The sequence below is a fragment of the Vigna angularis genome, chromosome 3 (genome assembly GCF_016808095.1).
Source record: "Vigna angularis cultivar LongXiaoDou No.4 chromosome 3, ASM1680809v1, whole genome shotgun sequence".
NCBI classification, from domain to species: Eukaryota; Viridiplantae; Streptophyta; class Magnoliopsida; order Fabales; family Fabaceae; genus Vigna; species Vigna angularis.
Window position 1 is genome coordinate 32,091,008 of NC_068972.1, and position 12,427 is coordinate 32,103,434.

The following is a 12,427-nucleotide window of genomic DNA, read 5'->3' on the forward strand; positions in this document are numbered from 1 at the left end:
CTAAAAACGTCGAATCCTTGGTTAGAGTATAAGGAACTATAGAAACACCTACAGAATACCAAATTGGAGGCAGGAAGAGTCCTTAGGACCTTAGGTGGACCAAGAATTAGGAAAAGAAATCATGAATCATATGAGACAGGATTACAATGCTTGATCTCAAACTAAGAACGAGAGAGAAAAATGAATCAAAATTTACTTGTTCTAAACCAAAAATTGATCAAATGGATAGGTAGACCTTATCGCCGTGATCATCTAAACGCCTTCTTATCGTCAAATAGATGATCGAGGAGTTAGAACTCTTAGAGAGATTGTAGAGAGTTCAAGAGAATATTGTTTTAGAGAGAATGTGAATATTTAAGATAATGAGACAAATTTAAGAAATTCTATTTATTTAATCAACTTATTTTTAAATTTTATAATATTTAGTCTCATTATTTTAACACACCTACCAACTCTAATATTCTATTTTCTAGGTTCTTACACAATGTATTTTTTAACTTTTTTTGGTAAGAAATTAAAAAAGAAAGGTAATCTATGTATTGCATATATTGGAAGGATCATGGAAAATATTTAAATGTATCACCATAAATTGTAAATATATTTCACTTATCAATTTCAGTGTTTAATTCATTATATTATATAACTCTGAACAAAAAAATTGAACATATTATGCAATATGATCAAGTTCGATAATTGTAGATAAAGTTTTTCATCTTCAAAAGTAATAAAATATGTAAAATAATTGTTGAGATTGTTGATAGGGGGAGCACTGGTTTAGCTGAACCCACAATCTCATTGATAACTGTGTTTTTTATGATGACAACACATAATTAAAAATAACACGTGTGTATTGTGTTATACATGTCATATGCTTATGCTGACTTTGTTATATCTGTAAAAGCATATATGTGAACATTATTGTGTTGATTATAGCATACCACTATGTTTAATATGTGATTTTATCATTAGATGCATAACATATGTTTTCAGAAATGAAAAACCACAAGCACTATGGTTGAACTTTAAAGTGTGGCAAAACAACAATTTTAAGTCGATTACATTATTGTTCAAATCGATTAAAACTTGTATGTTTGCACAAATTCTTTTCAAGAGTGTTGTGAGATATTTTGAGAAGAAAAGTTTTCAAAAATGAGCTAAGTGTTTCTACTTAATCAATTGCATGCAACTTGTATTCGACTAAGTTTGTTATTGATTTGAAAACTGTTTAAATGCTTGACATAACTGTCACAATGGTCATATTTTTAAATATGTTGACCAAGCATTTATGACAAATAGATTACATTAATTGCGCTTTCAATTAATGTGTTTGACTACTATTATTCTGTTATAACTGAGAATTGTATTCGACTACCTTAATAGCTTAATCGATTATAACGCATTTGTTTCGTGAAATATTATATATTGATGCATGATTTGATTTTTGTGAGAAGAAGAAGAAGTTTTAATCTTTACACTTTCATATCTTTCAGAAACGCTGTGATATCTTACAGAGGAAAGAAAAGCTCCAAGAACCAAAGATCTACCGTGGTGATTTAGAGTCTTGAAGGTTTCTGGTTTAGTAAGGTTTACTGTGTTTGAACGTCTGATCTCTCTGCAAAATGAGGTGTATTTTGCTTGATCAAGAACTCTACAATCGTGAAGATTGGTTGGTATTCCCTATGGTGATTACAGGAAGAAGAACTGTGTTCTTTACTTTGAGAGTGTCTCAAAGGGTTTGATAGCAAAAGAGGGTGTTCTTGCTGCGTATCTTGTTTGTTGTATTGCCTATATTAGATTAGTGGGTTAGAGAGGTGTTTTACATTTTGACGTGAGGTCGCTATAAAAACCTTGGTGTAAAAACCTAGATCTTTATAGTGCATTTGCTTCCTATGGTTGGAAGGACACTAGATGTAGGCAAGTTGGCCGAACTAATATAAAAACGAACGTTTGATTTCTCTCATCCCTACACTCTTTATTGCAGTCGATTAATCTGTTTTTGTATTCGAGTAAGTGAACTGCTGCATTACATATCATTTTACTTGCGATTCAAGAAAAGTCTAAAGACATCCTATTTTGCGAAAAAGTTTTTGAAAGTAATAATTATTTACGCAACACCAATTCACCCCCTCTCTTGGTGTGAGAAACAAAGCACTCCTTTTTTAACAATAATCAAAGTATCAGAACTCTCCTAATTGATATGATAGGTATTACAAGTTATTTGTCAAACCACCACTCAGCGCCATTTCACACTGTTCAACGTTAGTGTTTGCTGGACCAGGTGGTGCTCAACGCCACTTTTTTGTGGCTCAACGTCAGGCTCCTCTGTAGTATTGGTTGTTCTCTAACTTTGCAGTGCTAGGTGCAATTTTGGCATTGTTCAACTTGGGTATTTGCTCTAAATTAATCAATTTTTGTCCAAACACATGTTCTCTTGAGTTCTAACTTGTTGTCCTCCATCACAAATGCTTCCTATTCAATTATTTTACACTTATAAACAAAGAGATTAGATTAAAACAATACAAAATACACTAAACTTAAGGATAAAACAAGATTAAAACTTGTAAATAGTTGATTCATTCATGCTAATAAACACATAAAAATAGGTAAAAAAAATGGACATTATAATGAATGAACTAGAAAATTAATATGCTTCTTTAGTTCTTTTATTCTCATTCTTTCAGCATCATCTTGAACAAAAATTCCCTTTTTACTTTACTAATCTTTTTATGTATGCTTCTGCAAATGCCCTCAAAATCTGCTTTACAAGATTCTCATTAAAGTTGTTACGAGACGAATTTGGGTTGACTAACTCCATTAATACTCATATTTTTGTTTACCTTTTGTACAATAGACGATATAGACTCTTTCATTAGACGAATCTACTTTTGAATTAAGTGGTGTATTTATTTAATTTGATTGAAAACGAAAATGATCATGGTGTATGCCGTCATATCCACATAACATTTTAAACTCTCAATTTTCAAGCTTAATAGTGTACACTTTTACTACTAAAGATACAAAACTCTTGTTATTTATTATTTTACAGAATACCTTAAACACCCTTAAAGACTTATTATTATGGGCAAAATATTCATGTAAATCTTGAATAGTCATATACAATTATCAAACAATATTTGTTTCCACTAAGACTAAGAGTTCTCGTAGGTCAAGATGCAGATGCAAGATTGTGGAGGTCTAGTAATACAAGCACAATTTATTTGAGGTAAAATTAGTTTTTAACTATCTTCCTCTCTTATATGTTTCACAAAGAGCATGAGTTTTCCATGAAATATTGGGCAATCCTCTTACAAGGTTTTTCTTAAAAAGATTTTACATATATTTTAGATTTAAATAAGCAAGAGTGTTGTGCCAAGATCATCTTTCATCTTCTTTGGAAAATAGATAAGTTTATTTTTTGTTTGCTAAGACTAATTTATCCATCAAACAATAATACTATACATTTATCCTTGTTGAAGGAGACAATGTATGCATTGTCACACAATTGACATATGCTTAGTAGGTTATACTTAAGTTCCTCAACAAAAAGCACATCGTTAATGGAGACAAGGTAAAAAATACATACAATCCTAATACTCATGATCTTTCCCTTGATAAGTGATATTTAATGTCATTCTTGAAATCCAAGATTCTAAGTTTTCTCCAAATTTTACAATATAGAGCACAATCTAGGTCTATTCTAAAAATAAACATGTATATTGTATTCAAGTTTTAGTATTTGTTTTTCTACAAATTATACATGTGGGGATTAAAAAATGTGAAATTCGAAGCAAAAGATTGGGAAAAAGAAAATTAAGAAGATGACAAGGTCAATTCACAAATTTGATAACTAAACAATTCATCTTATCATAGTTCTCTAAAGATTCACATCCAAGGTTGAATAATTAATCGATTAAATTATATTAGTTATATGAATCAAATAAAAAAAATCATTCAATCTAATCTATATCTAATTATCAAATCAAGATTAAGTCAATTCATAATTTGATTTTCATACTTAGAGATGCAAATTGTAATCATAAAGTGAAAACTCAAATTTAGGAAAAATAAGAACAAACTTGGAGTTTCAAAACTGTTAAGGAACAAGGAGAGTTGTATTGTTTAAACAACTTGAGATCTAAAGATAGTATTAGTACATAAACAAGTACCTCTTGTCTCCAATCTTGCACTACTTGAGTTGCTCCAATTGGGCTTCTCCATCATCGTTTAAGACATCCCTCCTTTTTGTTATAAAGTTCATGTTTCCTTTCTTATTTTCCAAAGAATATTTTGAGTCATTTAAATGGGATGTATATCAACTTGCAAAAATACCACCATGTCACATATCCTGCTTGTAATACAAAGAGTGCCCATCCTTTTGATTTAATTCATTCTAACATTTAAGGGCCTGCATCAAACTATAGTATTTATGGTGTTAAATGGTTTATCATGTTTATTAATAATTGTACCCATGTTATATGGATTTTCCTCATGAAAGAAAAATATGAAGTTTGTACTTTATTTGGTAAATTCTTCCATATGGTAAAAACTCAATTTGGGAAGTCAATCATAGGCACTTCTTTTCCAAATGAATGTCCATAAATCTTATTGGGGAGAGGTTGTTCTCACTGCAACCTATCTTATTAATTGATTACCTTCTTAAGTCCTAGATAGTTTGAGTCCTATTAAGTTCATATCTTCGTTCTTTTCATTTGTTCTTTTCTCTTTAGTCCTCGTAGTCAAGTATTTCGTGTTTGTCCATATTCATAGTTGTTGAGATTGTTGATAGGGGGAGCACTGGTTTAGATGAACCTACAATCTCAGAGCTTCTGGTTTTTTATGATGACAACACATAATTAATAACACATGTGTTTATGTGTTACATGTTCATTACTTTCATGATTATGATTATATGAGAACATGTTTGTGTTGTGTTGATCATTGCAATTCACTATGTTATATATGTGAGATTTAATCTGTGATTGCATGAAAATTGTTTTGGAAAAGAAAAACCACATGCACTTTAGTTGAACTTAAATTGTGTAGCAAAATAGCAGTTTTAAGTCGACTTCATTATGAAGTAAGTCGATTAAAACTCGTGGCTTTGCACAAACTTTTTGAAAGTGTGCTGTGAAATTTTTGAAGAGAAAGTTTTTCAAAACTATGTTTTTAACTGTTACAAAGGCGACTATGTGCGCAAGCCATTCGACTAAGTTTGTTATGTTTTGAAATTCTGTTAATGCTTGCTTAAAGTGTCTAACGACTATATTTTTAAATATGTTTGACCAAGCATTAATTGTGAATCAACTGCATTAATTGCGTAATCAATTAATTGCTATGACTGCTACTAACTGTTATAATTGTCATGACTCTATTCAACTTCATTAGGGCAAAGTCGACTAAAGAGCGTCAGAATTGTGCAAAACTATATATTGACGAAAATTTGAATTATGTAAGAAGTTTTGAGAATCTAACGAATTGTGTGATAATTTTCAGATTAGTGTTGTCTTACAGATTTGGGAAAAGCTCCAAGAACTCTTAAAGAAGACCGTGGTGTTCATCTTTGGAGATAACTTGAAGAGCAAGGATTGTGTGCTTTTACTGTCTGATCAAATCTGCACTGAAGGTGTCTGTTTTGGTGATCAGGAATTGAATCTTGTGAAGATTGGTGTTGTTGCATTGTTGTGACTACAGGAAGAGGACGTGCTGCGTTTTGGACTTTGAGAGGTTTTTCAAAGGGTTGAAGACGGCAGGAGAGTGGACATCTTGCTGCTGGTCTTTGTGTGTTGTATGCCTATATTTTGATTAGAGGGTTAGAGAGGTGTTTTATATTTTTGACGTGGAGGTCTCTATAAAAGCCTTGTTATAAAAACCTTGATCATTATAGTGCATTTGCTTCGTGGTGAGGAAGGACACTGGATGTAGGCTTGGCCGAACCAGTATAAAAAGTAGTGTTTGATTTTTCAAGCCCTACACTTTTACTTAATCAACTATGTACTGCGTTTAATCAACTTTATTTCCGCTGCACTTAAAAATCTTTTTCTTTGTGTTTCAAGAAAGTTTTTAAAGTTATCTACTTTGCGAAAAAAGATTTAAAGAAAACATTGTTTTTGTATTTCATCCATATAAAAGATTTAAAAAAAGTCTTTTTCTGAAGCTAATCCTAACAAGGGAAACTCTGTTCTTGAGACAGGGTGAACTATAGAAATTAATCGTGCATAGAATTTCATCCATATAAAATATTATAGGAGACAAAAAAATTGAACCAAGAACAACACCAATCATTTAACCTAGGGGTAAGTGTTCCTTCTTTTAGCACCCTTGAAAAATTTGGAAAATTCCTTTAATATTAATTGTGAACCTGACTTGATGACTTGCCCATTGTTTTGAGTAAAGGAACTCATTTTTGAACCAAGTATCATATTTCTAATTTTGTGACTACTAAAAACCTATCTATGAAGCACTAGGGTTTTCTCTCTACCATTGATGCAATTGGAATCCCTACTTTAGTTTAATAAGCTTTGAAGGATGTGAATTGGGTTCAAGCCATGAATGAAGAGATGAATGCCTAGAAAAAACCAAACTAGGGAAATTGTTAACAGGCCACTAGATAAAAAGACAGAGTAGGATGCAAATGTGTTTATAATGTAAAGTACAAATCTGATGGCACATTGGAACATTACAAAGGAAGGTTAGTTGTTGAAGGATTTACTCCAACTTATAGTGTTGATTATGAGGAGACATTTGCTCCAATGAAAAAGATGAATATAGTTAGAATCATTCATTCAATGGTAGTTTATTATTTTGGGAATTGTAATAATTTGATGTGAAAAATGTTTTCTTGCATGGAAAATTAGAGGAAGAATTCTATATGGAAATTCCCCCATGCTTTAGGCCTACTGAAGAAGGGAATAAAGTATGTAGGTTGAAGAAATCCTTGTATGAACTTAAGCAGTCACCCCGTGCTTGGTTTGGTCGGCTCACTCATGCTATGATCTCCATGAGGTATCAACAGAGTCAAGGTGACCATACCTTGTTCATTAAACATTCTCCGAAAGGTAAACTTGCACTACTCTTAGTCTATGTTGATGATATGATTGTTGCAAGAGATGATTAACATGAGAAACAAATATTGAAGGAAAAGTTTGCTGCTCAATTTGAAATGAAGGATCTAGGAAAATTGAAGTACTTTCTTGCGATAAAAGTAACTCATTCGAAGAAAGATATCTTTATCTCCCAAAGAAAGTATGTTATTGATCTTCTAAAAGAAAGATATATAATTGATTGCAAGACCATTAGTGTTCCTATAAAACAAAACCATAAAATTGGGAGTGATGAATGAAGTTCTTTTGTGAATAAAGGCCAATATCAAAGACTTGTTGGGAATCTCATTTACTTAGCTCACACCAAACCAAATATAGCCTATGTTGTGATTGTTGTTAGTCAGTTCATACATGATCCAAAGGAGAGACATTTACAAGCTATAAATAAAATCCTTCAATATTTGAGGACATGTCCAAGAAGGGGATTATAGTTCAAGATAAATGAAAAATTACAAATGAAAGTGTATACTGATGCAAATTATGTAGGGTTTGTCATAGATAGGAAATCCACCTCAGGTTATTGCATGTTCTTAAGTGGAAATTCAACGACTTGGAGAAATAAAAAAAAATGTTGTTGCAAGGTCTAGTGGAGAGGTTGAATTCATAGCTATGGCACTAGGGGTGTGCGAATTATTATGAATGAGAATTATTCTAAATAATCTCAAGGTGGCATGTGAAGAGCCTATGATCCTTTATTATGAAAATAAGTTTGTTATTAGCATTGCTCACAATCCAGTTCAACATAATAATACCGAACACATAGAGATAGATCGACACTTTATTAAAGAGAAATTGGATAGTGGCCTTATCACTACTTCCTACGTCTATTTGGGCTTCATTTAGCAAATTTTTTACAAAAGGTGTTCCACTAAGCAATTTCATGATCTCAAATGCAAGCTAGAAAAGATAGATATCCACTCACCAACTTAAAAGGGGTGTTGTTAGTTGGATATTAAATGCAGTACTGAAAGTTGTTGGTAAAATATTTAATTTTTAGAAGTTGCTAGAAAATTCTAGAAATCTCTTTTAATTATTATTTTAGGGGCTACGATGTAGAGGGACAATGATGTGGAGGAGCTACGGTGGAAAACAAATACTACACAAAAGAGCTACAACAAACATGAATAATTGTAGGGACGAACACAAATGGTGTAAATGAAGTTGTATGTGATGGAAACAAAGCAAAGGAAAATTAATTTTAAGTTAGGATTTGTTGATTTTAGAAAATGAAGCTATTTTATATAAAATACAAGTGTTGTGAGTCAACTCACTATAATTTAGCTCAAATATTCAACCCGTAGCTTAAATTACTTAAACTTGTTTTGACTTATAATCAACAAAAACTTTAATTTTTCACATCAAATCCATAATTAATTCGATTGAGTCACAGATTCCAACTCTTTATATATAAATATAAATAAATATATATATAAATATATATATATATATATATATATTATATACACTATGTCAAAAAAAGATTTTTTATACTTGTTAAAATATGTTTTTATACTAATTTTTCGAGTAGGTATAAAAGTAGGGGTATAGAAAGTTTTGACTTTTTTATACCAGTTCTAAACTCGATATAAAAGATTTTGCTTCTACACCGATTATTCGTAGAACAGGTATACAAAAAATTATACTTGATATTCCCAGGACAGGTATAAAAGAAACTTATTTTTGTACCTGATGTTATAAAAAAATCTAACTTTTATACATGTTATTGTCCCCAACCAGTATAAAAGTTCAAATTATGATAATTTTAATTTAGATGCTCCTTCCCTCTATTTTTAGATTTGTCTTACATCATATCAAAAGATAAAGAGACAAGAGAAAAGCGTTGGGAAAAATATGGAAGAAAACATCACTAGATTTATTATTGTGTTCTTTAATATCATACATTGCCCCTACAACTCCTTAAAATCATACATAGCCCCCTACAATTTCAGAAAGAAAATATCCCTCTATAAGAGAGAACTTCTACAGAAACAAATTGTGACACCTTACATAACTAGAGTTGTATCAGACCTAGATGCTAATGTAGCTCTTCTTCTGATGCAGTATATGGATGTCAATCTTTTTCCAGTATATGGATGTCAATCTTGTTCCCTAACACAAGAAATGGAACATTTGTCAATTATTCATCTGAAAGCAAGGCACCAAGCTCTTTCTTAAGCAAGTTTTCTATTATTTGTTAGTTGGAAAATGATTTTGAAGTGAAAAGAATACAATTTACCTCTTCAACTGTGTTGGCAAGTAAAATTTTAAAAAAGATATGCTTATAAATGTTTTGGCAGTAGTAGAATTAAAATGAGATAATGGTGGACCTGAATCATTTACAGATGTGGCCCCTGCTAGCTTCTCATGCAAATTGTAGTTGATCCGAATGGCATCCTTATTCTGCCTCTAGTTGCCAGACCAATCAACTTCATTGATGAGTTGTTCTTTCCCTGATAATTCAGCAATGTTCAAGTTATGGAATGGAATTCCTAGTTTCCACTTTCTTAGCTCGTCTTCCTAGGTAAGCAATATGCTTATTTAAGCCTAGTTTCCATTATAAGTATGACATCATATCAGAACAAAAAGAAAGTAGCAAAAACTTATTTAAGCCCAATGGTTTCCTCAGCAGCACTCAATCCCTGTTTTCTCTTCTTCAAATAAGAAAAAACTCATAAATACTTAAGATAGTGGTGCATCATAGTTCAACGGATAATGACACATATCAACCTTTTTGCCTATGTTCATAAGCGGCAATAACAAAGTCTACTTAACATCCAAACGCAATGAAATTAATTTTCTATAATAATCATCAAATCCAAACCGTACTTACAAATGGTGGCGTGATATATTTTATTTCAGTTTCGATCCAACCACACCATCTACAATATATCCCAATCTGTTCATCAAATATAGTGCTTAAAAATATGAGGAAGCACAGGAATAACTGCTACTGTCTACAATAATTAAAGAAAATAATGTGATAAAGTCTACTAGCAGAGAAAGTTTATGAATTATCAATAATAAGCCAAAAGTCATCCTTCTTTATATATGTTTCACATATATATGTTTCACAAGAGCAACTAGAAAAGGTAATGAAATAACACTATATGAATGTATAAAAGCCATCCTTCTTTATATATGTTTTCTACCAATTTCGCCATTTATACATAGTCTAAACTGATTCCAGCAACATATACTTGTTCAATTCATCCTTTAATTCTAACATATAACCATTTCATCTAAAAGGCCCACTAAGACATGCAAAGTTCTATTAATTCATCCTCTTGGATTTGCCGGTCATGATCCTTCAACATCTGATCCATGTTGCTTGAAAGAACTAGTAGAGGCCCAGAATAATGAATTTTATGACCCTTAGAGCCATAACCAACCTGCAACATCGTCATAAGATAATCCTACCATAACATTTAGACAAAACTAGAACCAAAAAGTAATAACTTTATCACACTTCTAACCGCTTAGGTGACAAAGTTAGCAACAGATAAACATTTCAAAACTACTTACAAGACTTGAGTCTTTGTTGTTGCTGCCTCTTCCTTCTTCCTTTTGAGGAGCATGTGCATGATTATTCTTGTGATCCTGTTGCGTCATTGACTCAGAGGCCTCCTTGAAGGATCCTGGGAACCTGCTTATTAGTTTTTGGGCATCCGCTTGTGTGACTCCTGTCCAGTTAGATGTATATGGATCTCCACCATCCCAGTTGCTCAAATTTCTATTAATATTGATCAAACTTGCCTTTATGATATTTAATGCGTCAACTGCAAGATAATGATATAAATCATATATTGTCAATAAATATCTATGAAAACACATTACATATTGTGTCCAGTAATTACTCTACTCTTAAAAGTTAGCTTGTCTTTCTTAACATTTCTTAATTTTTAATAGTTTGGAATTAATTATGTATATATTTTGAGAAGTGAAAATCTACTTGAGGAAAGTCTTGTCATACTTACTCAGTTTCTTAACCTTATATAACTAATTATGTATATATGTTTAAAATTTTCAAGCATGAAAAAAATGGTTAAGAGCTCTTTCAAGGCACCGTCAACTTCGAGAAGTGAAGCTTCATTGGAGTTGGAAGAAAACAAACTAGGGTTTTAGAGTTGGAAAAAATCCATCAGAAATGGGGATTTTCAACCTGCAAAGAACAAAGAGGCGTGATATGAGCAGCTAAAGTGCACAAGAGTGTCGAGGCATGAAGATGATGGTTTGAGGAACTTGAGAAACGAAGATGATGGTTTCTCTCTGTCAGCTGTCCAATTGAACTCTCCATTTTTCAATGCGCCTCTCTGTTTCCTCCAAACCTTCGAGAATGGAGTCTCTGTCGCTCCCGCTTATCAAACCCTAAACAAAATAACAGTGAGTGTTTCGATGAGAGTTAAATATGAAGAGTGAAAGATTTTGTGACTGACCCACGGCGTCAGTTACACCTTCCTAGAACCACTTCCATCTCCACTACGAGAGCCACCACAACCCACCGAAGCAGCAAACGCGATCCCAGCGTGATGCATCCCAAATCATGAGCATCGCCACACTACGGTAGAAGAGAGAAAGAGTCGTAGAGAAAAAGAGGGAGGCAGAAGACAAAACTGATCCGAGAGAAGGGATTCACTTAGAATATCAAATTTTTTATACTAGCTATATTGCATAATCGGAATAGAAATTTTTTTTTAATATTAATTATTTTTGTGATAGCATTACTTCATGCCTATAAGTCTAGCAGGTGTAGAAAATTTTTCTATACCTATTTATATATATTGTAATAGGTATAGAAATTTTTATTATTTATTATAATTTTGTTATGTTATTTTTTATACTTGATTTTACAATAATAGGTATAAAAGAGTTTCTTTTATTTACGATTTTCTCATCATATATTTTTTATATCTAATGAATTTTAATAGATATAAAAAACATATTTTGAAAGTCATAGTTAATTCGATTACTCACAAATTCCAAATATATATATATATATATATATATATATATATATATATTATTAAATATAAAGGAAACTAATGTATTCCTTAATTTCTTTTAAAAAACTTTAAACTATACTTGAAACGAAATGGAGGGAGTATATAATAAACTTTAAAAATATTACTCGAAAATTTCCTTAAATCAGATATGTTAATTAGTTAAATTCATCTAGTCTGTCTAATAAAATATAATGCAATATTAAATATTAAATAATTTTATTTTTAAAATATTCTCTATATATACTCGTGGTCAAATGCTTGTATACCTTTATTTCTGCAATTGAATTGCATACAAAGAGAGATCAGGAAACAACTTTCCATTTTCAC

The 12,427-nt window shown here is 31.5% G+C and overlaps 1 long non-coding RNA gene across 2 annotated transcripts; it reads right to left on the bottom strand.

The window, feature by feature from the left end:
- Positions 1-8,956: 8,956 nt before the first annotated feature.
- On the bottom strand, positions 8,957-11,739 carry LOC108324344 (uncharacterized). Of its 2 annotated transcripts, none has more exons than XR_008248092.1 (6): positions 11,534-11,739; positions 11,260-11,465; positions 10,623-10,876; positions 9,931-10,054; positions 9,428-9,550; positions 8,957-9,209 (listed from the first exon to the last, which is right to left on the bottom strand). It is a non-coding gene; the product is annotated as an uncharacterized LOC108324344 (long non-coding RNA). The 2 variants fall into 2 exon arrangements; XR_008248091.1 differs by having other exon boundaries at positions 9,931-9,996; positions 11,534-11,737.
- Positions 11,740-12,427: the final 688 nt, after the last annotated feature.